The following is a 27,535-nucleotide window of genomic DNA, read 5'->3' on the forward strand; positions in this document are numbered from 1 at the left end:
TATGTACAGTGCCCCTTTGTAATACAACGCCCCGTTCTTTTCTTCAAACCCCCCTGTGTTCTCCTCTGTCCTCCTGAGCTCTCTGAGTTTCTCTTGGGCGTATTCATCGTTCTCAGTACCCTCTATCAGTTCCCTCTGCCCCACCAATGCCGCCCCACACACCCAGCGGTCTTCAGGGATTACATGCCTTGCCTCAGGCGCTCCCTCCCCCTCTAAGTACTCAGGTTTCCTGGAAAGAGCGTCCGCCCTCATGTTCTCGGAGCCGGGCACGTAACGAATCTCAAAGTGGAATTTGGAGAACTCCTGGGCCCATCGCACTTGTCTCTGGTTCAGCACTCGGGCTGTTCTCCAGTATTCCAGATTTTTGTGGTCAGTTCGGACTTGAACCTTGTGCTGCGCCCCAATCAGCAAGTGCCGCCATTTCCGGAATGCTTCATGAATGGCGAGCAGTTCTCGGTCGTATACTGTGTAGTTCCTCTCGGATTTGTTCAACTTCCGCGAGAAGAATGCACACGGTCTCCATTCAGACGTATCTTTTCCCGGCTGGAGAAGAACGGCCCCCACCGCTCAGTCTGACGCGTCAGTCTCCACTCTCATTGGTTGTTGTAGATCCACGTGCAAAAGTTGCTCTTCCGACGCAAACGCCTGCTTTAAACGTTCGAACGCCCGCTGCGCTTCTTCCATCCAAACAAATTTCTTTTTGCTACTAAGACAATCCGTGATGGGCGCTGTTAAATGGGCAAAGTTTTTGATGAACTTCCTATAGAAGTTTCCGAAGCCCAGGAACCTTTGCACATCCTTCTTGGTCTTTGGTGTTTTCCATTCTGGTACCGCTTGAACCTTGCTGGGATCCATGGCCAATCCCTTGTCAGACAACCGGTACCCCAGGAATTCCACCTCCCTGGTATGAAACTGACACTTCTCCAGTTTCACCCACAGCCGGTTTTCTCGCAGCTTGCTCAGTACCTCTCTTACATCTCGCACATGCTGCTCCTCATTCTCTGAGTACACCAGGACGTCATCTAAGAACGCTACGCAGTTCTTGTAGAGCAGTGGCCCCAGGACGTGATTCATGAATGATTGAAAGCAGGCGGAGCCCGCTTGTAATCCGAAAGGCATAACCCGGTACTCAAAAGCCCCCATGGGGGTGAACATAGTGGTCTTCCACTCATCCCCCTTTCTCACACGTATCAAGTTATATGCCCCCCTAAGGTCCAGCTTGGTAAAAATTTTCCCTTTTCTCACCCGTGTTAGAATGTCATCAATTCTAGGCATAGGGAAAGTCACTGGTTCTGACACTGCATTTAGGGCCCTGAAATCACATACAAGCCTGGGCTTGCCCGTGTTTTTTTTGTCCACAAAGAACACTGGGCTACCCCCCACCGCTCGTGACTCTCTGATGAAACCTCGCTTGAGGTTCTTGTCAATGAACTCCCTTAACTCCTGCATCTCACTGTCTGACATTGCATACAGCTTGCCCACTGGCAATTGTGCTCCTGGGAGTAAGGTAATTTGACAGTCAAAGGGTCTGTGCGGGGGCAGTTTATCTGCTTCCTTTTCGCTAAAGACGTCAATCAAGTCAGCGTATTGTGGTGGCACCTTCCCCTTGTCCATCACTTCCATCCCTGCTAGAGTGGCCCTGGCCCCTGCCTGAGCCTCTCCCTCCTTGCAGTGTTCTAGGCAATGTGCTGATCCAAAGGAAACCACTCTCTGATGCCAGCCTACTAGCGGATCGTGTAGCGCCAGCCAGCTCATACCCAAGATAATAGGAGCTCCTCCCAAGGTGGCTACGTTAAACGCTATCAGTTCTGTGTGTCTTGCCACCCTCATTATCATTGGTACAGTCTGTTGGCTCACTTCTCCTCCCAACAGCTCCCTCCCATCAATCGTGGTAACCTGCAAAGGCTTACTTAATGGGATAGTCTGTATCTGGTGTTCAGCTGCAAACTCCTTACTCATGAAATTACATGAGCTACCTGAATCCAATAGCGCTTTTATCTTCAGTGGGTGTCCGTTTGCCAGTTCCAGCAACACCTCTATCACAAGCGCTGGTCTTGGAGGTTCCGGCGTGGGCACATTCACTACTCCCTGGCCTGGCTGCTGTGCCCTGATGTTGGCAACCAGGCGTTGGCTTTTACTTGCTCCGTGATTTCTTCTTCCTCCTTCCCCCCAACAGTTCCCGCCATCCCTTGCCATTCCTTCCTTTGCGGACAGACTCTGGCAAAGTGACCTGGCTGTTGGCAGAGATAGCATCTCTTGCCGCTCTTTCCCTCCTTTTTCCGCCCTTCACTGGTGTTTGAAACTGCGCGCATGCGCGCTGTTCCAAGTTCCATCGGCTCTGCTGGCGGAAAAGGCTGCTCCGGAATCTCTGGAATGCGGAAGTCCTTCCAACGTCCCCCCTTTCCTTCCCGCTTTTCCATAGCTCTAGCCTCCTGGCGTGCTCCTATGGACAGCGCTGATTTAGTCAGCTGATCCATAGACTCCGCCCTAGGCGCCCGGGAAAGTTCATCTTTCACTGCCGGAGAGAGACCTTCTTCAAACAGCATTTGAATAGGTTCACTAGCAAGGTCCCACCCTAGTCTATGAATCAGCATGGTGAACTCAGTCCAGTACTCACGTACAGATCGGCTCCCCTGTTTACACGCCATTAACTGTCTGCGCACCACCCCCTGCTCGATCTCGCTGGAAAACATCAAGTCCATGGCGCGAAAAAACTTCATTGTGTCCTTTAAGATTTCATTATTGGCTGCCATCAGGGGCCAAACCCAGTCCTTCGCCCCTCCCTCTAGATGGCCAATCACGTACGCCACTCTAGAGTTCTCATCGGGGAAGTCATCAAACAGTAGATTGAGAGCATATTGCATCTCTGTCCTAAAGGCTTGATAGTTCCTGGGATCCCCCCCAAATTTCTGCACCAATCCAGGCACCCGTCTGGCAAGTGGGGTGGTTTTCCCTTTATCCGCATCTTGAGCCCTCCTCTCCTCGAGCCTCGCCGTTTGCAGCGCCAGCTGGACCTCCAACGCCCTGTACCTTTCTTTCCGGCTTGGACCTGCTCCAGCTCCAGCTCCTGCTCCTCCGGTTCCAGCTGGTTCGCTCATGATGCCCTCTGCTTGCACAAGCTGCTTTCAAAGACTGTCAGATTGCTGTGATGGGATAGTGAGCTGCTTGTGCGTAAAAGCTTGATCCCTCTGGGGTTTGGCTGGTCATCCAAACCGAGGCACTAACCGAGCCCCCAAAGCATGACTCCGTCAGTCGCTGGTAGAATCTGACAGTGGGCGTCTACGGAATTTACGCCAACATAAAAGCTGTTTGACGGACATGCGCCTTCGTGACTCTCTGCGTGACAGTTTCCGGCGAATGGTGGGAGTTCCTAACGGGGGTCTTGTTACCTCTTCGCTAGAAGTATCCCAGAGCCTCCCCTCCGCTGTGACTCCTGCACTCCCCCTGCTGGTTCCTTCCTCTGCTGCAGATTCTCTCCTATTCTCCTGGAGCCTGTCCACCACCTGTCCCTCCGATGGCAGTTCCCTGACATTGGTGCTCTCCAGAAAGTTGTTGGACTGCAACTCACCTCAGCCTCAACCAGCTTGGCCTAAGGGACAATAGGAGTTGTAGTCCAAAATATCTGGAGACACCAGGTTGGAGATAGCTGATGTAGACAGGGCTGTGCTAGATAGACCAATAGAAGACTAGCTTCCTGTTTTATGCCTGCTTTGACACAGGTGAGTCAGTGCTGTGATCCAGGGTGCTAATTTAGGCTACTCCCTTTATGATTCTCAGAAAGAAAAAGTTGGTTTTTGCTTAACCAATGGAACTTTTGACTCCCCCCATCATTGAACAGCAAATCCTCCCCTCCCTTTGTTGCCCGCTAAAACACAAACTGCTTTTGAAGCTCCCCTTGCATTCAGAAGTCTTTTGTTACACAGCATAGAGGGGCTGTCATTCACAAAGTTCCACTAGGAACACAAAAGTAGTCGGATGCTGCTTGAAAACTCAAAATGATGCTTTGTGCCCAAACGCGTCCAGTCTAGGGAATATGAACCACACAGAGTTACATTGAAATAAATGGGGCAGAGGACACTGGGGATTACATTCACCATCCTTCTGCTTTTGACTTGGGTGATGTTATCTATAATCTCGGTGTGATCTCAGCCTGCAGTGAAGTTCTCTTCATGAAACCGAATAACCTAAAACTGAATAGATTCCTCTGCAAATATAAATTTGTTTTCAGCTGTGCTGTTTGGAAGAGTATCTTCAAGCTACTTTTGTGGAGAAATGCCTTTCTTATTATGAGGAAACTTAAGGTGCTATTTGAGTTCCAGCCTATTCCAGTCTCCTCTTATATTCTGCAGATTTATTTATAGACTATGAACATGCATAACCAAACATGGATAAAGCTATTTCTAGAGAGTTTGTGTGTTTACCTGCCCCCTCCCACCATTTTGAAGAAGCAGTCTTTCTTCAGGAAGCCTTAGAATCAGATATTACACAGTGTACTGGGAAAGATGGTCCATTTCTTTGAACTCGCAGAAGATATGAATGGCATACTGACCTCAGCTGTGTGGGATTCCATTTTTATGGACGTACGTTAAATTGTGTCAAAATGGAGTTTGTGTTCTAGTATTAAACTCACTTTTGTAACCACTGGAAGAATACCTAACCACTCTTCAGGGGAGAAAGAACAGCGCAGACATTTTCAAAATTTTGGCATGACTTCTTCAGTACCCTCATGACTGGAATACCATTGTCAAATTTACCATCTTCATATTCTCCTATCATAGTCCTATCAGACAGTAAATTCTTCTCAAAGGGTTGGAGAATCTGCATTCCTCCTGGTGATGCTGGATTAAAACTGCCACTTTGGTTGTTATATTTTGCTGTGTTCGCCCCGGCAAGTGTTATATGGAAGCGCACTGCTTTTCAGTATGTATTTATTTAGAAGTCTTGAACACCATGTTTCAACTGAACAGTGGTGCAATGGATGGGGAACATGGCAGAGCACAGGTCCAGTACATTTTTCATAGCATGAGGAACAGCACCATCTTCCAGAGCAGTATATGGAAGTGTTATAAGCTTGCCAGTGTCTGTACGTGCAAGACCGGACATGGCCATTTTGTTTGACATGGACTATAGCAGGTCCAAGATAATCCAGGACACTTCATGTCTGATCAGGGATGTGAATCTCACCAGCCAAAGACTTGCATGCTAACCACTACACCTCCCTTTGTCAGCTTATTATTCCAGATTTACCCTTTCAGCGGGGAGGGGAAACCTTGTTGACAACTATCCATTTGCAACATCCGAACAATCTGTTTGCAGTATTAATGCATTCATTGCCCCCATCTAGAAGCAATCTATGACTGCTTATTGACCCTAATCAATTGAGTATTGTGTTGTGTGCTGCTGTTGTGTGTAATGGATCAATAGAAACGTCTGCACCCCCCTCCCCATTTTACTTATGGGGATGGTTCTGGGGCAGTCATTCCTACACTTCAAAATTGTCAATTGCATCACTGCAATGGATTGCTTCTCAAGGCATCTTACAACATGTTGTAATAATGTTCCTTCCCAAAAGATTTGACATCCTTCCGCAGGGCCTCCAAGATGGAGCTGTTCCTCCAGGCCTTTGGTCAAGGTTCAGTCTGACTCATTTTCTCTTTGTATAAGAACAAGAACGAAGGAGGTTTCCCAGCCTGCTTACAGGTCCTTATAATATCAATGGAAACAGTTGGTCCTGGTGAGTATTAACAACTTTCAATTTTAACCTGAGGATTGTCATTTGTCCAGTTTTAACTTTAACTTTAATTTATTTGAATTAATTTTGGGATGCATTTGAATTGATCGATTGCTTGTTTTCATGCATATCGTATTATTTATATGATGCTTTATATGACTGCTTGTTTTTATGCATTTGTATTACTTATATGATGTTAGCCGCTCTGAGTCCGGCTCCGGCCGGGGAGGGCCGGGTACAAATAAAATTTTATTATTATTATTATTATTATTATTATTATTATTATTATTATTATTATAATAAAGCAACACAGATAACAATCCAGCATCACTGCTCACCTGGCTGCCTAATGCAGCTGTGAAGTGACAGGGAGGTTGATGCATACAGGTGTAGCATCAGGAGTTCGTGGATGGCTCAGCGCTGGCACAGCAACAGAGACAATCCAAATACAACAACCATACCCCACCTATCTAACTGGGTTGCCCCAGCTAAACTGATGCACCCAATGCTGACCCTATTTTGCACTGACCTCCCACCTGCCCCGTCCCTCCTTCTCATTTACCAGCACTGAGCTCCACACTAGGAAATCAATTGAGCAATGCTGCCCCAACATAGTCTGCCCTGTCCTGCCAGCCACTACTGGTTGGGTCCATACTAAAGGCTCATTGAAATCACTGGGACTTAGATCCTAGCTATATGGCTCCAACCCACTGCTTAAGGAACCAACACACTATATGTGGTGGGAAAAGAAATGGATGTAAACAAGAAATAATGGCAACATATGGATGGAACAGAAGGAAGACAGTTGCCAGGAGTAGAATGAGATGTAATTACTCAAAGTGGAAAAAGTAAGTGCAGATGCACTCAAAACATTGACAGAAGGCTATAAAAACAGTAAAAGGAATCTGGCAACATATAGAAAGTCAGTTTCTCACTGGTGCAGCATAAGCTATAATGCAAAGAGTAGCTACTGGCACTATATTATTATTGGTGTATTTTCTAGCATATGCCATCAACTTCTTTGGAGCCTTGAGGGTTGGTGAGGTAGTATCCAAAGTCCAACCAAATGGGACCTCCTGTGGCCTCCATTTAAATGACATACAATTATCAGAAGGTTGGTGGTTCAAATCCCCGCAACGGGGTGAGCTCCTGTTGCTTGGTCCCTGCTCCTGCTGACCTAGCAGTTTGAAAGCACGTCAAAGTGCAAGTAGATAAATAGGTACTGCTTCGGCGGGAAAGTAAACTGTGTTTCCATGCACTGCTCTGGTTCGCCAGAAGCGGCTTAGTCATGCTGGCCACATGACCCAGAAGCTGTACACTGGCTCCCTCGGCCAGTAAAGCAAGATGAGCGCCACAGCCCCAGAGTCGTCCATGCCTGGACCTAATGGTCAGGGGTCCCTTTACCTTTACCTTTATTTGTGACTGGAGGAGCCATGGTTCCATCAACTACTCAGTCTTTTTCTTCCCATTCTTTAACTACTGTGCGCACACACAAGGCCACACCTTTAAATTCCATACTAGTTGATCTAAACATTCTATTCCCAGTAGTGGATGGTATGTTGGGGTGGTGGTACACACCTGACCTCACAACAACCAAGTCACTACTACTAAGGAGGAAGGAAAGGGGTGAGACAGCTGGGAGGTCAACATGGTGCAAATGCACTGGCAGAACCAATGAGTGTCACTACATCTGCTATGGTTTATCCCTGCCCCCATTTCTGTATAGTGGTACCTTGGTTCTCAGACTTGATCTTTTCCAGAAGTCTGTTCCAAAACCAAAGCATTCCAAAACCAAGGTGCGTTTTCCCATAGAAAGTAATGCAAAATAGATTAATCCGCTTCATACTTTTAAAAACAACACCTAAAACAGCAATTTAATGTGAATTTTACTATCTAATGAGACCATTGATCCATAAAATGAAAGCAATATTCAATGTACTGTACTATAAAATAAATAAGACAGTATTGTAGATGACAAAAAAAAAATCAGTCAATAAATCAGTAGCTGAACTGGGTTCCACACAGTCACAAAAACAAATTAACTGAAAAGCCAAAAAATAAAAACGCAAAATAAATAGAAAAAACAAAAGCGTCAAATACAGTGGTACCTTGGTTCTCGAACTTAATCCATTCCAGAAGTCTTTTTGACTTCCAAAATGTTCGAAAACTAAGGCATGGGTTCTGATTGGTTCAGGCACCCCGGAAACAATAGCCAACAGCCTCATTGGACTTTCAGCTTCCGAAAAACATTCCAAAACTGGAACACTTACTTCCGGGTTTTTGGCGTTTGGGAACCAAGGCATTTGAGTACAAAGGCGTATGAGTACCAAGGTGTTTGAGAACCAAGGTACCACTGTATTTAAAAACACAAACATGAATGATTATGGAGTGTTTATTACTTCACCCATAACATGAATGGAAAGTGTGAGGGGAAAACTTTATATCTTTTAACCACTATTATTATACATTAAACATAATTTTTAAAGGGTACATGAGAGGCAAGATGGAAGGTAATTGTTCTGAGGTCTGCATTATGAATATAAACTCAGAACAATGGCTCTTCACACATGATCCCCACATCCTTGTATCTTTTTCTTTATCTGGCTAGTTGATAAACCAGTTTAACATTTGAACAAAAATAAAACAAGAGCTATATGAAATATCTTAGGGCTGAGCTACATCTGCCTTTTTTGTATTGTAATTACATTTCAAAGCTAAAAAACAAAGTTACAATTCCCTTTGCCTGTCCAGTTGAGATCTAAATGCCAGCTGAGCTTTGGTTCCAAATGTTAGCACAGGAATTCACCATGACAAGCGAGCCATCTGAAAATGGCAAAATGCTTATAAGATTTCATTTAGAAGGCAACAAGTGCACCACCTGTATAATACATCTTCATTAACTTTGACTGCAGTTCCTTTACATTTATAAATGCCATTAGTAACATGTATAATATCCTTATCATATTTTGTTGTATGAAGGTCACCTTTCTGCAACACTGCATAATCAGCTTGTGTTTAAAAGGACTGGACTGATTCCAACATGTCTTTCTGACCGCTATGCCTGTACTCCAGCTTTCCTCAACTGGTTGTCCTCCAGAAGCTTCAAACTACAATTTGCATCATCCCTAACATTGGCAATACTGGCCAGGGCTGATGGGAGTTGTACTGCATAGCATCTAGAGGGCACCAGATCTAGCAAGGCTGCTGTGTGCTGTTATTTAGATATTTGTATCATGGTGTGTTAATTCTATGCCTCCAGCAGCCATGCGTTGTAAGTATCCCACGGTGAAGGAAATTAAATACTCTCTTTACAGAAACATTTCTACTATTTCATTCACCTGTTTAAGATTTAGAATATCAAGAGTGAGCAGCAGTAGAAAATATTTCTGGGGCTTATCAATTTCAACATTGTGTTTGAAACACACGTGGACATCCTGCACATAGAGAGTGCAAAAGGAAAAACAGAATTATATATTTTTAAAAAACATGCACATTTTTACTCAACCTTTTTTTGGAATTCTGATTGTTTACCCTTCTGTTCAGTAAATTTATACTGTCTCTGCTTTTAGTGATTTTATTTTGATGCTTAAAAAACCCCAACAGATTGTGACATAGTTTTTTTTATTATTATTTGTAACCAGTCTTGGAACCTTTAGATGAAAGGCAGATAATAAATGTATCTAAGAAATAATACAATAGATGAATTAATTAATATCTGGCTTTGAGGAGATTACAGTCTGCTCCTTTAAAATAGTTTCTTTTTCACTACAGCCCTTCCTCTCCACTTGAGGCTTGGAATTACTATTCTAGAAAAATGCTATTTTTCTAGAAAAACTGGTGTGGGAGCTCACCATAAACTTCTGCCTTATCCTTTTAGAATGGTAATGGTGCTCACCTGAGAGGTGCTGGAGCTGAGCTCCTGTGAGCTCCAGCTTTAAAAAAGCCCTGGTTGTAAAACTAGCATATTTTTTTCAAACCATTTTTTCCTTCCAAATAAAAATAAACTGTTTAAGATCAGGAGATGTAGCTGTAGGTCAGGAATAGAAAACCTGTGGTCTTTCCAATCTGCTAGACTCCCAACAACCCCAGTCAGCAACATCTGGAAGTCCAATGGTTTCTCACCCCTGCTGAAGATGAAAACAGTCGATGCAGGTCTTGAAATAATCTTACATCATGACTACTGATGAAAACAGTTTCTGAAGGCACTGGTCTTTCATAGTCTGTCATCAGCTCCAAAACAAGGACTCACCAGCACCATGACATCACATCTTTGCAGGCTTCTCATAATGAAAGAATGTGTATGCCAAACATCTTTCATTATTTATCCTCTTTTCCTTTGTTTAAATAATGAAAGACAAGATTTTCTCTCATAATGCTATAATTCTGGGGCATCCAACAAAGCTGATTGTTGGAAGATTTGGGACAGACAAAAGGAAGCACTTTTCCACACACTGCGTAGTTAAACTTAACAATTTGCTCCCACAACAACTCAGGGGTACCAACTTGAATAAAATATTGGGGGTGGCAGGTAAGCCCTGCCCCACTATTTGAATGGCTATGCCCATCAACTTAGGAGGGGGGGCTCAAAGATTTTATTGGGAGGGCTGAAGTCCCCTTGGTCCCAAGGAGTTTGCTTCTATGCAAGAAGTAGTGATTGCTACCAACTTGGATGGATTTTAGAAAGGATTAGAGTCCAGTGGTGTCCAAACTTTTTTTCAAAGAGATTTGATGAAGTGAAGGGCCATGAGGGCTGACCAAAGGCCCATCCAAAGTTGTTGACCTTTTCTTAGGATTTTACCCCAGGAAATAAACTGCCTCAGGGAGCAGATTAAACCGACCGGCAGACCGTATTAGGTTCCCGAAACGGACTTTGGACATCCCTGGATTAGACAAAATAATGGAGGGTAAGGTTATCAATGGCTACTAGCAAAAATATTTGCAGGTTTCCCATGAGTATCTAGTTGGCTAACAGGATCCTGAACTTTGGACTGATCCAAGTGTCTGCTATTTTTTCAAAATGTTCAGACCTTCACTCTGTATAGGATTCCATGTGAATCAAATATCAGCTTGCTGTCTGGTGAACTGCCTTAGCAATCCAAAACTGGCCAGCATAAATGAGAGAGTGATACCCAAGCATTTTAATGAATATCTTACTCACAACGAGGCTTAAGAATAAAAGCATTTATTTCCTTGATAAAATAATTTAAAAAAAATAAATGTGAAAATTATTTGCAATCATCTTCCTTTATAGTTTTTTCTTTCTTTCTTTCTTTCTTGGTGAGATGGATGATTGCATTTGGTAACTGGACTGAAGAACAAGTGCGGTATGTTACATCACCTATTGTTAATTTCCAAAAGGATATTGTTCAAAGAGAGATAGATGCTTTTTATCATGCACAAGGAGTGGAATAAGAGACTAAGATTAAGATGAATAAGTTTTTCTGCCCCAAAATTCTAGCCATAGAGAAAGTTACACACCCACACATGGGCAGTTTCTTTTATCGAGGAGTATTATAATTCCCATTTCTGACTGAAGTTTGTGCTAATGGGCTTGCCAAAACCTTTTCAGGGGTCAGCAAACTTTTTCAGCAGGGGGCCAGTTCATTGTCCCTCAGACCTTGTGGGGGGCCGGCCTATATTTTGGGGGGAAAATAATGAACAAATTCCTATGCCCCACAAATAACCCAGAAATGCATTTTAAATAAAAGCACACATTCTACTCATGTAGAAACACACTGATTCCCGGACCGTCCGCAGGCTGGATTGAGGAGGCCCACCGGCCTTAGGTTGCCTACCCGTGATTTTATGATTATAATCAATGCAAAGGGAAATGGAGAAAAAGTCACCAGCTGTGGGTTATCTTGCAGTCAGAAGAGCTTCTTTACCCAAGCACTTGCAACAAAATAAGTACTTGTTGGAGCCCTCACATGCCAATATACACATTTCCCCTCTACACGGATATTAAACACATGTAGGACATAATCATATGCACATGCTTGCCACTGCAAATTTTAGGTGCAGTCATGAAAAGCTTGTGGGTTCCTTTTTAGAGTTTTCTTTGGAAGATAGAATTTGTGGTTCTCTTTTTAAACAAGACTAAACAAACACTCAACTTTTTCAGTCTTGGTTTGTTTAAATGCACAGTTATGGTTAGAAGAGTAATGCTTTTTTTGGCTTCCTGTACTAAAAGAATATTTGTTAAACTCAAGAGTGATGAATTGTTTATTCGTACTTGCTGTTGCTGTTGCCTTACTTTATTTAACTTAAGCCGATAGCTATCTCCCTATCTATTTATTTCTAAGATTATTCCCCCCACCCACCCATACACACAGACAGACACCAAAAAGCTAATCACGAGCTGCTAATAGAACTTCCTGGTCAATATTCTCAAATGTGGAAAATACTCATTAATCTTGGAAAGGAAATATTTTGCCTCTGGGTCCCAGTATATGTGCTTGTTATTCTTTTTCTTTTGTAGCACCAAGAAGTCTAAAGGTCTATAATTGCATTGTGGAACTTGGCTATCTCTCTTCTGAGATTGTGCAGATGTGGCTTCCCAACTGCTGTTTCTACTTTTATGTCTTCTATGCTAATTCAAATGCAAAAGGTTGGAAATTTGTAGGAAGTAGACTTCAGAAATAATAGGTGTTGTTGAGGTTTTCTAATACACCTTATCTTAGTTACAAATCAACATTTTATTTGTGATGCCCAATGCATTGTAAGGCAGCCCTACTTGGAGCATGGCTTGCTTGCAGTTATAGATCAAGATAATCTATAGTGGGTGGGTAGTCTGTAAGCCGTTCACATGCTGATGGACTTGCATCTTTTCTGACCATTAGTCATGCTGGCTGGGGCTGACAGAAGATGGAGCCCAACAATATCTGGAGGGCCACCTAAGAGATGGTAGTTTTTATTTCCTTATTTATTTATTTAGTTAGTTAGTTAGTTTCGTTTCTCAGTTGCTCTACCCTGCCCAGGGCAGCCCAAAGCGAATTACAACCAAACAAATAGACAATACATCCCACATAGATGCATAAAAAACAACAACAGAAAAGACAAATACATTAAAAAACATCTCACCCATTTCTAAAAGGCCACCGATAGTTAAAGGCTAAATGCCTGGTTATAGAGAAAAGCTTTTGCCTGGTGCCTAAATATATTGTATGTTGATGTCTCTTGCTATGGCCTCACATGTTCTGGACACGAACTGATGGTTATATAGTTCTTTGGGATTGAAATTGTTCATTCTACGTGCCCCAACTGCATCTCCAGTAGCAAACATACCAATTGGGTTTTGCTCACCCATGTTTTGTGGTTGAGATCTGAAAGGTAAAATATTTCAGAGTGTGTATTCAGCAAATTGTGGAAACCAACATCAAAATTTCTAGGCAGTTGTGTGCATAGGGAAAAGCAACCCCCTCACTTTAGTTTTTCTCAATTTCTAATTTTCCCAACCTTTAGTTCAGTAGCCCACATTTCTGCATCAATCTGCATTTTAAAAAATCCTCATGAAAATTCACCAGTATTCTAGTGCAAATTTGTATTATTCCTTTTTTTTTGTATGAATTTTGCTTGATACGTGCATTTTTTTCCAAGCAATTTATCCCAGTATAATGCATTTTAAAATTCTATTTTCATCAATATATGCCATTTTATCCATGTCTTACCTGACTATAAACATCTGTGTGCACATTATTCGTTTGGACAACTACATCACAATATTCAGAGAAGTGTGAGTTTTGTTTCGGTTTGTGTCTTGTTTTCAAAATCAAAAATTATGTAGGTTTGCATTAAAATATTAACAGAACTGAGTTTCCAGTTGTGTGTGGCTCTGATGGACCCAGGTGGTTGCATGCAGCTCTGGTGTGGAAACTTCCAGCACCTAGGAATTGAAGTTTCATTTTCTGTTCTTGGCAATTTAAGAAGTGTGTGACATTTTCTGTTTCTTGTAACAGCTTGCATAGCAGTAGCTACGGTATAAATCGTGCTATTATTCTTTGTGACAGAAGAAAAGCCTAAAGAGCTATATAATATTTTGCTCGTTCCCATCTTCTTCTCTAAGCCAGTTCTGGAAAGATTCAAGGAGGTTGAGTCAAAGAAGAAAAATAAGGGGGGAACTTTGTTGCAGTATATAGGAAATAAATCAGTCTTTCTATCTGCAGAAAGCTGCTTTGTGATGGCAACAGCAGACAAGCAGGAAAGTACTTTAATCTTATGCAAGTCTACTCAGAAGTAAGCCCCACTGAGTTCAGTGGGGCTTGCTCCCAGGCAAGTGTACACAGAATTGTTCCTTAGCACTTTTGCATGATTTATTTGAAGTATTAGGGCACTATAACTCTAAAGTTGTGGAATTTTTTTGACCTAATGCAATTGCGTTTACTGGCAAAAATGTGAACTGTTGTTTGACTTGTCATATGTCCTCACATGACATACTGAGGGGGGAGGGGTGTTTGCAGTTTATTCCCCTTAGATTGTTCTCCAGAAAATCTTTCTTTGTTCTGTGTTTAAAATAGAACACAGCGCACCAGTTTGCAATGTGCCATCAATGTTTTAGTAGCTCCCTCTTGACAGCAATGAGAAGCCCATGAAAAATTGATGGTACAATATGGTCCTTAAGTATGCATAATTAAATAATTTTATTCCATGAATTTCACATTAGTTACCAACCATGTGTCAGCGTCAGTCGACGAGACAAGTGAATGATAGTCATAATAGACGCATTCTGGCAAACTATAATTGTAGCTTGGTGGTCTGAATTACCCTATTTTCAAACCTGCAGCCCTTAGGGACTTCATCATGCTACGACTAGGGCATAAAGCATGGATAGTAATGTGGTGTTCAACTCCAACTCAGCCCCAACCAACAGGACCAATGAGAAAGGAAGATGGGAGTAGCACTTCAACAACACATTTGCTCCCATGCTTTAAAGTATCAATGGCATCAACAAAATGCATGAAATGTGTAGCTGTTCCAAAATAAACAAACCTTTGTATAATACTGTACATAAATAATATATCTGCAAAATAACACATATGCCTTGTAGTGTCTTTCTAAAAACCAAATGTCCCAGGGACAACAGAAGTTGGGTTTCACAAAGAGATACGTTTGGTTTTCTAGACAAAAGTCCATGGTACAAACCACTTATTCCCTCAGTCAAATCTGAAAGAGCCTTTGTTGCATATTAGCTGTCAGAAGGCCAAAACCAGTCTTCAGATTTAGGTCTCCCAGTGATGTCAGTATAAATGAAGTCAGGGATTACAGTGCACAAACATAAATTATTTTATTTTAAAAATCTACCCATATGTTTAGCCCACACAAGGGTCTCAATTTAGTTCTTTTTAATCCAATTTCTTTTTCAGGGATGCAAGATGATTTTGTTTATATTAGAAATTAGAAATGTTAGGTTGCTTACTCAGAAGTAATTCCCACTGTGTTCAGTGGGGCAGATTATCATGTTCCATGTGTCAGTGCTAGAGGGTGGGGCTAGCTGGACCATGTGATGCAAAGGGTACGGATGCTTTGCATGCCCCCCTATCTGCTCCCATGTTGCTCCACAGAGGAAATATAACACCTGAATAAAGCATCAAGCTGCAGCCCTAGCTCAGCTTATCTGGAAATAAGCCCCACCCACTTAATGCATGAACATACATGGTTAGGCTTGCATTAGTTAGCCTGGCTCCAATGCAATACAATCTGACATGGAAAAGAAACACAGATGGATTTAAGGTGGCGTTTCCATAAGGTCACATGCAAAGTGATTAAAGGTTCACAATACATTGAACATCTATAGAAATATAAACTGCAGGAAGAAGAAAGACAGATGATTTAAATAATTAACAGTAAATAAAATTAAAGCACAGTGTTTGTTTATTATTATTTTATGTTAACCATTTGGGCTTCGTGAATGAAAGGCATTGCAGGCAACCCCTTCACATTCAACCAATCAGGCTTCATTCAGGGGGCGTGGGCTTGGCTTTTTCAAGTTCTCTCGTTGTTCTCAAATGGAAAAATTGCCCACAAGAGAGGTGAGAATGTTCAGCTCCACCAGTACTTTCAAATAATACTTTCCAATCTCTAGGTTTTCTTTTGTCAATGACAATGTTTTTTTCTGGATGACTGCTTTGACCAGATCTAGAATGTTAGACCCCAATTGAATCACAGAATTGTAGAGTTGAAAGGGACTCCCAAGAAAAAGGAGGCACACATCTTTTGCTAGAAAGAGAGAGATATTTTAAGCCACCATGGCCTTTATCCACTTCAACTCTGAGGAAAGTACTAAATATGAATTAAAGGTAAAGGTAAAGGGACCCCTGACCATTAGGTCCAGTCGTGGCCGACTCTGGGGTTGCGGCGCTCTTCTCGCTTTATTGGCCGAGGGAGCTGGCATACAGGTCATGTGGCCAGCATGACTAAGCTGCTTCTGGCGAACCAGAGCAGTGCACGGAAACGCCGTTTACCTTCCCGCCAGAGTGGTACCTATTTATCTACTTGCACTTGACGTGCTTTCGAACTGCTAGGTTGGCAGGAGCTGGGACTGAGCAATGGGAGCTCACCCCGTTGCAGGGATTCGAACCGCCGACCTTCTGATTGGCAAGCCCTAGGCTCTGTGGTTTAACCCACAGCACCACCCGCTTCCCTTAAATCTGAATTAGATCTATTCAAAAAAGGACCTACAAAGTATTGCGAGAAGTTTGCTTATTGAAGAGCTACCCTGTCTTGCCAAATGCAAGGTGGTTCTTTTAATGAGATTCAGAAGCAATACAAACACAAGTGAGTGAGAAGATTAAAGATTTTATTCTAAACAGCAAGCAATATATACATTACCAAGCAAGCACTTTGATCTGCCACTTGGAAACCCTCAAGAAGTGGTGAAGTGACCCCCAGGTAGTTTCAGTTTGCACAGCCCTGCAATCAATCAGTCCATGCATCAGCTTCCCAGAACTCCTGCCCAACACTATCTGATTTATAACTAACTAGCCTGTTACCCTACGTGCCTTGCCTGACTAGCTAGTGTAGATTATTAATTAGCTTGCCCCCTCTTCCAATACAGAAGCTACCCTGCATTATCACTTCCTTCCAACAAATTAAAGGATGTGCTCAGCCATCAAAGAGCAGAACAAGAGAGGGGAAGTAAACAGAGGCAGGAAAAAATGACCATGCTAGATAAACTCCTCGAAATTACAATTGTCTTCCAGATAAATTGCCCCTACATACCTATGGCCACCCTAACTGAAGGAGCACCACTAGTATTCTTCCTTGCTGGAAATGGTGAAGATTCTATAGATTTAAACAACGCCCTGTTATATGTGTGCTGCAAAATTGTAACTCATGAGGCAACAAAACTTGCCAGAAATGTTAATGTAGGCTTTTTTTGGGTCTGTTTCATTTTTAAAAGATGCCAGATTATTTAAATAAATGTGTCACATTCTAACAGATTTATCATTTATTAATTTAAATTCAAGGCCACATGGCTTTTTAAATGAATATGAGACATTTGTTGAAAAGGGGGGAAATGTTAATGCATTTTTAAAAAAAATAAATGTGTTACCTTCTAGCAGATTAGAACCTTTTACTCTACAGTTATGGAATTTATTGATTCACAGTGGTATATCATCACAGAGGGGTCAAATGGGGTGTGGATGTGCTTTAAAAGCACATATGCTTTAAAAGTGTTTTAAATATACTGTGTGGCTGTTACCTCTGATGGATCAGCTCAAGACAGAAATGATAGGAAGCAGTTTTATTAGATGGCTTCCATTTGGTAATATAAATTACTGCATTTTTCGCTCTATAAGACACACTCCCCCCCCCTAAAAAGTAAGGGGAAATGTGTGCATCTTATGGAGCGAATGCAGGCAGCATTGTTTTCGCTGAAGCCAGAACAGCAAGAGGGATTGCTGCGCGGCTTCAGGGCTTGCAGAGCAAAGCCTCTTCAACAACATTTGATTCAGAATTTTTGTTTTGTTTTGTTTTCCTCCTCTAAAAACTAGGTGCATCTTATGGTTGGGTGTGTCTTATAGAGTGAAAAATACGGTATCCACCAGCCTGGTTGAACAAATTCAATCTAAGAAATTAACTAAACACAAGTGCCTGCTATATTCCAAATGAGACTATAAGTTCTGCACAGTTTCAGATAGGTGTTTTTCCCCAGCCTTACTGAGAGATACGAGGGATTGAATCTGGGAACTTCAGCATACAAAGCAGATGCTCAACTACTGAGCTCCCACCCTCCCTAGTTAACTGTGTTGCCCCTAAAGAAAGGAAATGGTTCCATCACACAGCACTTTGAAAGTATTCTGTGGGAAAGAAATTTCTACTAAAATGTAAGCCGAGTTCAACAGATGGTAAATTAGATGTTTGGTTTCATCTGTTAAGATTCTGGGTAAATGCTTTTGCTTGCATGGGTTGCATTCCAAGGCTTCAGTGTTTCAAAAATTTCTAGGCTGTGTTTGGGTGGCAACTATCTCAAAACATTAGTTAACTGCATGGATCTCATTTGCTTTAATCCTATATATGCATTATAGGATTAAAACATAGCACTTGTCCAATTAACACCGATTCTGGTGGACGTTATGTAAAGGCAAGCTGAAACAACCAACGGAATATCCTCATTAAAGTCTTAAAAGACGACAGCGTTGACGGCATTAATGTATGTCAAAGTTTAATGCTCTCTGTCAGCCTTTCCCAACTTTGTGTCCTCCAGAGGTTTTGAATGACAGCTCCCATGAGCTTCAGCCAATCCTCATCACCCAGAGGAGCCCCAGATCATATCTCAGGATCCCATGACCCTCAGCAGCAACTTTTCCAAGGGTTGGGACCTCAGTGGGGAGGAATGAGAGGGAAAACCCTGTGGTGTGAGCAGAATGCTGGATCCAAGCCTCAGATATTATGTCAGGGGTTGTTTCTCAAGAGTTGTTACCCCAAGATAACAGCCCCTGTCTGTCACCAGCTTCCCCTAGAATTTATTACCTGCTCTTTTATTTATTCATGTATTTATTTGCTATCCTGACCTTCTTTCCCAAAGCAGCTCAAGGTGGCAAGCGGAAAAGTTGCAATACTATTAAAAAGAAAAGAAGAAATTGGAGTCATTGTATGCACTTTTTCTTGTTTGTTTTGTAAAATATTTAATAAAAACTGATTTAAAAAGAAGAAAGAAAAGAAAACACCCCAAAAACATCTTGGATCACTCCCAATAATTCCCCCCAGGATCTAAAAAGCTCTTCATTGATAAAAAGCTTGCAGAAAAGAGACTCACATGGACACATTCTTTAGGTAACTCAGACTCGGGTGATGTTAACACAAGACAGCAAAAACTTGAGGGGGAGAATTTAAATGTATTTATGTATGAATTGGAGGGAGGACAAGCAGACCAGAATGTGTTTGGCTACTGACATGTGATTGCCACAGTACTGTATAGCTTGTTCTGTGTTTTGAAACCCACAGAAAGAAAATGCCGTTTTTTAAAAAACAAAACCTTTTATTATTTTTCCAATGGACATCAAATTGATTATGAATTACTAAGCCAGATTTATTAACTTTTCTGCAGTTGGATCGACATTGCCAGTTGGAAATAACTTAATTGTACTGTTTCACTGCTTGTTTTTAAAAAGACTGGACAACTGTTATGTGTTTGAGTCACTCCGCCGGACATGTGAAATCATCAAAGCCTGTTTGGAAAGAAATGTGCATCTTTCTCTCTGTGTTTCACGGTCTCAGATATTCACAGAGGGTGAAGCTGTCAATGGCTACAAGCCACAATGGGTATATGCAACCTCTAGGATCAGAAGCAGCTTGCTCCTGAATATCAGTCGCTGGGGGACAGCAGCCAGAGAAGGGTTTTGACCTCATACTCTGGCTTCCCATAAGCATCTGGTTGGCCTCCGTGAGAAACAGGATGTTTGACTAGATGGAGCCTTGATCTGATTCAGCAGGATTCTTCCTATGTCCTTATGAATAAAGCAGCATGCCTGTGTCCCATGTGATTAGAGCAACCAATTAAAAAATTGATCCAGAAGATGGGCAGATCCAACTTGCAAAAAGTCTTAGGGCTATTTCACATGATGGAAACACGATGTCTCCTTCTCCTTAGTGCTTACATTCAAACAATTGACACCAGTAGCACTACATTCCATTGGCATATAATATTTGCTCCAAGGAATAAAAAGAAATCCTGTAGGGAAATAGTCCACTTTTGTTTGGTACTCTTTTTAAAGACATGTACACCCTTAGACCCAACACCAAATAGAAATAGGAAAAGGATTCATTAAATTTTGTCTTTAGTACTTTACTGTTCTGTGGGCAAGAGGAAGGTGGAGCCTTGCTGCTACTTATTACTATTTTGTTGTTGTTATGAGGCTAAGATGCTGTGACATTCTCTGCTGCATTAGTCCTTGCTGCATAATATTAAACATTTGGAGAAGTTTTTGAAAATAACATCAAACTTTTGAAAAGTTTACAGAACAGCATAGGTGTGTGTGTGTGTGTGTAATTGTACTATCCATCACCACTGACGTCATGGGTGCTAGCCAACAAGTGCGCCAGCAGCACTCACACCTCTGCATTCCACATGACAGAAGCAGCCACAACAAACTTTGTTGAGTAGCAGATGGAGCAGGAACTGAATTTTTCTAGAGATAAAATGTATGCTTGGAAAATGCAGTTTCCTTGTGAAAGGCATGCTCTCTGGAGGAAAACATTGTAAGAGCTACACATTGGTTATATTAAAAATGACACCTGCAAAAACCTTCAGAGATTGCTTTCTATACATCTGGTTTTCGGGGGGGGGGTTCTTTTCTCTTCTCTTCTTTTCTGCACATCATGTCTTTTGCCGGATGTCATATGACAACATTGCTGATATGATCAACCCTCTGCTATGCCTTGTGAACGTCAGCCTTGCCTATAGCCATGCAGCTTATGAAGACTGCAAGCCGCATGCTAAGTGACTGCTGTGCCAGAGTGGTGGACCCTTTCCCAAGACCAGGTTGCATGAGGTGAAAGCAGACTTTTCCATGCAATGGAACAAATCAGCTGTACTAATTGATTCTTTTTCTATCCCTCTGGAAGACTAATTGAAGTAGCCAGGCTTGTAATTTGCAGCACTGAAGCTCCGTAGGAGTCCCAAGAGAAAGGAAAGTCACCCTCAAAAATGTATCAGTGGCATTCCCTCTGGGACAGATCACTAGACTCTGTATGAATTTCAGTTATAGAGTGCCATCTCTACATGCCCTTGAAGCTGAGCTGCGAAGGGCAACTGAAATAACTTTTTAATACATCTGCACAGTAACTGTCAATATGTATTTGTATTGTCTCAGCACTGAGCATTCTTGTTAGTTCAGAAGCATCCTATTGTCTGCAAGGAGGATGGCACCTGCCTTTGGACCTTAACCCCGGGATTTTGTGGCCTAGTTTATGAGCCTCACTACCTCACCACTGTCAATTCTCATTTAAGTTCAAATTGAAAACATGCAGAGCTTTGGGAGGTAGCTTAAGAGTCTCTCTCTCTCTCTCTCTCTCTCTCTCTCTCTCTCTCTGTGTGTGTGTGTGTGTGTGTGGATTGTGACTTATCCACCCTCTAATGCACTCTCGGTAGTGTAGAAAAGAACACACTCCCAACAGCAATACCAACAAGTTATGCAGATGTTTTTCTGGACTTTGGGTTGCCTCAGAAAAAAAGACCCAAAAGTTTCCAATTCCCATCCACCCCCCAAAGATCTTGGACTGTTTCTGAATTAACCTGAGGTGAGCTTGGGCAAGCTCACCCATTTCTAATATAACTATAGCTAATCACATCCAGAGAGAGAGAGAGAGAGAGAGAGAGGTGGATGTATTCCCACAGAGCCAAAGGATATGCCATGTGACCCTAGAGTTTCACAAATGGAAATAAACCCAGCAGCAGCAGCAAGGGAGACTACATCCATTAATTGGGTTTCAAACTTATGCGGTTAGTGGTTGTCTGTGATCCACCAAATGACAATTAATTAAGCAGCACTCATGGTTTATAGAATATTGCTTATTTGACAGTGATTACTACTTTGAGAGAGCTATCCTGTCTCATTAAAACATGCACTAGCTACATGGCAGACCACAAGGAATAAAGTATAATTTCCCAATCAATATCTCATGAAACAAACAGAAGCTCAGTGAAGATTACTGGAAGATATAAAATGTGAGCCTGGAGTTTCCACCCTCACCTGCGTGCCACCAGGAGAGCTTCACGTCGATACCCTGATTTTAGTTTTAGCAGACTTTCACCAACAGCAAAACGTTAGGGCTTCTGTATACCAAAAAGCAGTTTCAGAAACATTCTCCCTACTTCTTAATAAATGAAAGTGGGGAAAGAGACGCTGACATTTGAAGGCTGTGTCTATTTTTAAAATGTGATATGGCAAAATATAATTATTGGACCATGAAGCTCCTATGGTATCTTCTTGTGCCTCCCCACATTCACTAGGTGAACAGCCAGAACCAATCATTATCACATTCAGAACATGAGTCACTGCTGGCAGCCCCAGTCTCATCTTCCTCTGACTGACTGGGGCCATGACAGGCTAAGTATTCACTGACATCTCAAGTGAATGAGATGCAACCCTGAGCAGTTCTGCTGATCTTAATGGTGTATGTTTATACAGTGGTACCTCAGGTTAAGTACTTAATTCGTTCCGGAGGTCTGTTCTTAACCTGAAACTGTTCTTAACCTGAAGCACCACTTTAGCTAATGGGGGCCTCCTGCTGCTCCCGCGCTGCCAGAGCACGATTTCTGTTCTCATCCTGAAGCAAAGTTCTTAACTTGAAGCACTATTTCTGGGTTAGCAGAGTGTGTAACCTGAAGCATATGTAACCTGAAGCATATGTAACCCGAGGTACCACTGTATGACCACATTCACACCCTGCATTCAAAACACTATGATGCCACTTGGAACAGTCATGGCTTCCCCCAAACAATCATCCTAAGTGTAGCTTGTTAAGGAGACAAGAGTTGTTAGGAGATCCCAGAGCTACAATTCCCAGAACGCTTTAACAATTGATCCATTTTCACAGGGAACTCTGGGAAGGTTAGCTTTGGGATGGGAATAGGGGTCTTCTAACAACGCTCAGCACCCTTAACAAACTACACTTCCTGTGATGCTTTGGGGCAGCCATGACTGTTTAAAGTGGTATCAGAGTCCTTAAAAATGTAGCACATGGTTTACCTGTGGAATTTGCTGCCACAAAATGCATTAGCAGGCAGCAACTTGGATGGTTTTATAACAGGATTAGACTAATTCATGGAGGAGGAAGCCATCAGTGGATGCTAGCCATGTGTACTATATGTTACCTCCATGACTAGAGACAGCAGGTCTCTGGCAGCAGCCAAAGAGGCCTATTGCCCTCATGTCTTCCTTTTCTGCTTCCCAGGAGTATCCAGTTAGCCATTGTAGGAAACAGAATGGTGGACAAGATCGCCCTTTGGTTTGATCTAGCAGGGTTCTTCTTAGGTAAAGGTAAAGGGACCGCTGACCGTTAGGTCCAGTTGCAGATGACTCTGGGCTTGTGGTGGTCATCTCGCTTTATTGGCTGAGGGAGCCGGCGTACAGCTTCCGGGTCATGTGGCCAGCATAACTAAGCCGCTTCTGGCGAACCAGAGCAGCGCATGGAAACACCGTTTACCTTCCCGCCGGAGCGGTACCTATTTATCTACTTGCTTTCGAACTGCTAGGTTGGCAGGAGCAGGGACCGAGCAACGGGAGCTCACCCCGTCATGGGGATTCGAACCGCCGACCTTCTGATTGGAAGTCCTAGACTCTGTGGTTTAACCCACAGTGCCACCCGTGCCTAGGGTTCTTCTTAGGCACTTACATAACGAAGGTTGAGGGCTAGGCTTCACATGTACCAACAGTGTGGTGTTGCTTGTTACACAACTGTGTGCTGCCTGCACCCTATTCTATTTTGTAACATTCTTGTTTTGCTTGTGGATATATGGATTCATTGTGACTCATCCCTCCTGCATGGCAAAACTGCCAACTGCAATAATTAGTCTTGAAAACAAATAAATACTGCCTGAACTGAAATTTCAACCTTTATTAAGCACAGGGAGGGGGGAGAAATTTGATTGTCAATACTTCATAACTCAGAGTATCTTTCTGCCTCCCTGGGTGGTTTGTATAGTGCCTGAATTAGAACTCCTGGGAAAAACTCAGGAATACATGCATAGATGCAATTGCTGTAATGTTCTCTGACATCAGCACACAATTGCAAGCAAGGGAATGTCAGCAGGGAAGGCTGGTTCTGGGGGGGGGGATCTTTTTATGATTTTCAATTTTATATATTTCAATAATTTTACAATCATTTTAACATTTCGAAACTCGACTTCCTTCCCCCTCTTTCTGTGGTTCCTTAAATTTATTTTTTATATTTTCTGCATATTCCTCATAAACTTAACTTAATCATTTATTCCTCTACTTTAAATTTATACTCTCATCAAACTACAGATTATTACAATAATCATGCCAATGTTCTTATCTGTTTACAGTTTGTTTGTAAATATTCAACAAACCATTTCCATTCTTTTATTTAAAAATGTTTGTTATCTTGATTTCTTATTTTTCTGGTAAGTTTTGCCATTTCTGCGTATTCCATATCTGGGAGGCAGGGTGTCTTATCCAATTCAGGGTCCTTGAGATCAGTAGCCCACTGGAAGTGAAAACTGGAAGAACTGGAGCTTAGACCTAGGTTTCACTCTGCTGACCAGGTAAAGGCAAAAGTCCAGCCAACCAAGAAGCTTTCTGAGGCCAGTCCAAAAATGCCATACTGCCTGTCAGTTGCATGGTGTTAAAATTGCACATCCAGTTTATAATCCTTGCATACTTCCATTAATAAGAGCCCTGCTGGATCAGGCCAAAGCCACATCTGGCCAGCCGGGTGACTCTGGGAAGCCAGCAAATAGGGCATTAGTGGAATAACCCTCTCTCTCATAAGAGTCACTTACACTATGGGAAAACACTTCCCCCCCCCCATCAGACTTCTGAGAGCTGTTCATATTTCTTGTTCTCCTAGGTTTGAGAAGCTATAGTTTTGGGTGTGACCACATTTCCTAAGAGAGCAGTGAGATACTCAATTCACTTAAGCCAGTAACACTACTCCAGAACTTTGAAACCAAAAGGGTTCCGCTTGAAATACAATTGCTGCCTATTAAGATCAACTGGCACACAAGTCGTGTCCTTGCTCAACCTCATTTGAATCTATGTTGTTTATTGGCATTGTCCATTGTTACGATCTTTAGAGAATGACAGATCAAGCCCATTTAATTGCACAGCTCATTCGGAATTGATTTTTCACACAGAATGTACAAGACCTTTTTATGTAACACTCCCATTTATTGCAATCATTAACTCAACTTGGTTCCAACTGCACATTTATTCTACATGCATCTGAGATAGGAAGTGCAGTTCACTGAATAACAGAGTTTTACTTGAACAGATCATTTATTATTATTATTTTATAGCTCCCTGGTATTTTTCAATGCATTTTTTATTTTAAAAGAGCAAAAAGCAAACATTACAATCAAATGATCAATACAAACAATAATTCTTTCAAATTATAAAGTAGGTGGCTTACTACCCAGCACTGGTTTGAGAACTGAGACATTCACAGAGAAACCAAAACGCTTGTTTACAAAGCTATTGTACTACCAACTTTACTGTACGCTTGTGAAACATGAACCACTTATGAATGCCATCTCCATTGCCTCAAAAGATTCAATTCAATTCTTGTTCTATGTTATCCTAATTACTCATCAATATGCTTGGAATTAGGAAAATTCCACATATCATTCAGTTGATTGCCACTTGATGACCCTCAGTTATAGATGTGAAGCTTCTCTGTTGAAATATATTGTGTTTTGGGACAATGGGAGGTGTTATGGTAGTTTTCCAGATGGTTTATTATCTCTGCTGGCTTTATTACACATGCAAATGATTCATTACTTGATGCAGAACTCATCAGGTGATAAACATGTTTATGTGAGCTCACCTGTGGTTTTGTTTGGACAGCAGAACCTTGCACTGTGTGTTTAGCTGGTAACTCAGGTACCCTGTTGTTTTTTCTCTACAAAGGGAAAAGAGTTTCCTTATTTCTTTCTACTTCAGTGCATTGAATCCAGAGATGAAACCAGCCAGATTGAATAAACACTGCACACAGACAGCTCATATTAGTGATAATCTTTAAGGTTTAAGTTTAAACCAATGGCTAACTCAGAAACTAGACCGGTTCATTCATTTAGAGTCTTAGAAGGGTCCAAAATCTCTTCAGTTTTCATAAAACACTGCTTACACATCTTTATTTTATTTTATGATCCTCTTGACTCATGTGTGTTGTGAAAAGAAAAGCACACGTCATTTATGGCTCTCTGCTCATTGACTATTCTAGGGAAATTATGGACTGAAGATCATGGATATAGCATATGTAAAGCTTAAGGCTATAGGTAATAACTAAATGCTTTCATGGTTACATCTTAGAAGCAAACAAGTACACTAATTACAAATCTTGTGGGATACAGAAGCCAGAATTCTAGCATGGCCACTTCCATTGTTGTTAGGCTGACATCTTCCAATGTGACAAACTTTGGCTTCAGAATTTTACCTGTGAGTTGGCACAATTGAACTCAATGAGGGAGGCTTGCTTCTGAGTAGACAAGTCTAAGCTATTTCACTGTTAATTTTCATCCATGCCCTGCATAGCTGGAATATTCATATTGAGATGAATAGCTCTGGGCAATCATATTCCTGAAGGATGAACAGACCATATCGTTTCCATTTTTCTTTAAAGAAAAGGAAAGGGTTTTTTCCAATATGTTGCACCAACTTTTCATTCAAATCTACTGATGTCACACTGAAATACACCATTGCTATAATGACCGCTCCCCGCTTAAACGGGGGGCGCCCTTTGCGTGGACGCGCGCAGCCCCTGGATCTGGAGCGGCTCCATCAGCATAGGCTTGGCTTTCCCTTCCCTCAGGTGGGATACCTAGAGGTCTCCGCCTACCTCAGTCAGTTGTCCAATCCCACCTGGGGGAAGCGTTGCCAAGGAGACCAGGCCAGGTAGGGGAGGGATTACCTGCCCACACAATAGAGGGAGGATCTTACCTGGGAATCCTCACTTGGCTCCAGAGCTTCTCCCACCCTACCCACCCTCAGTTAATGTCTTATTTTGCAGGTTAACGTTTCTTCACAGGTATGCGGGCGCTGCTACATTAAGGTCGCTGTTAAAGGGCCGGAAAGGAATTTCCCTGCATTGGCAGGTTTCGCCTTTCCCGTAGCAAAACGTCACAACTTTGGCGGTATCAGGCCTTGGGCAGAATCCTTTAGTCCATCTTCCTCTTTGCAGCGGCGATACCAGGGTTCCCCATTAAAGGGGTTTCTGAAGGGAGGCTTTGACTGTATGCCGAAAGGTCGTCATTGCTCTCCCCTGCAGCGGTGTCGTAACGGGGGCGGCTATCTCTGCTTGAACATATGTTCTCCAGAGCCGGCCCATCCCCCCCCCACACACACTGGATAACCCTGATGCTCCCTAGGCCCCCAGCTGGGGACTGGGGAGGGAGAACGCCCAATGCCTGAGCCAAGGTCTACCCACATTTGAAATTTAATAAAGTTGTGGCCAATTTAATCCCATAGCACGTTGTCTTGAGTCGTTATTCCACATGACAGGGGGGGGACGGCTCGGGATCTGGGGACTCCGCCTGTCCATGCAATATCTTGCCCTACACTTAATTTTCTAAAGAATCCTTATTTCTATTTGCTACTGTTCAATAAGACTATTGAATATGGAAGA

Source organism: Podarcis gaigeae (genome assembly GCF_964106915.1).
Source record: "Podarcis gaigeae genome assembly, chromosome: 9".
Taxonomy (NCBI): Eukaryota; Metazoa; Chordata; class Lepidosauria; order Squamata; family Lacertidae; genus Podarcis; species Podarcis gaigeae.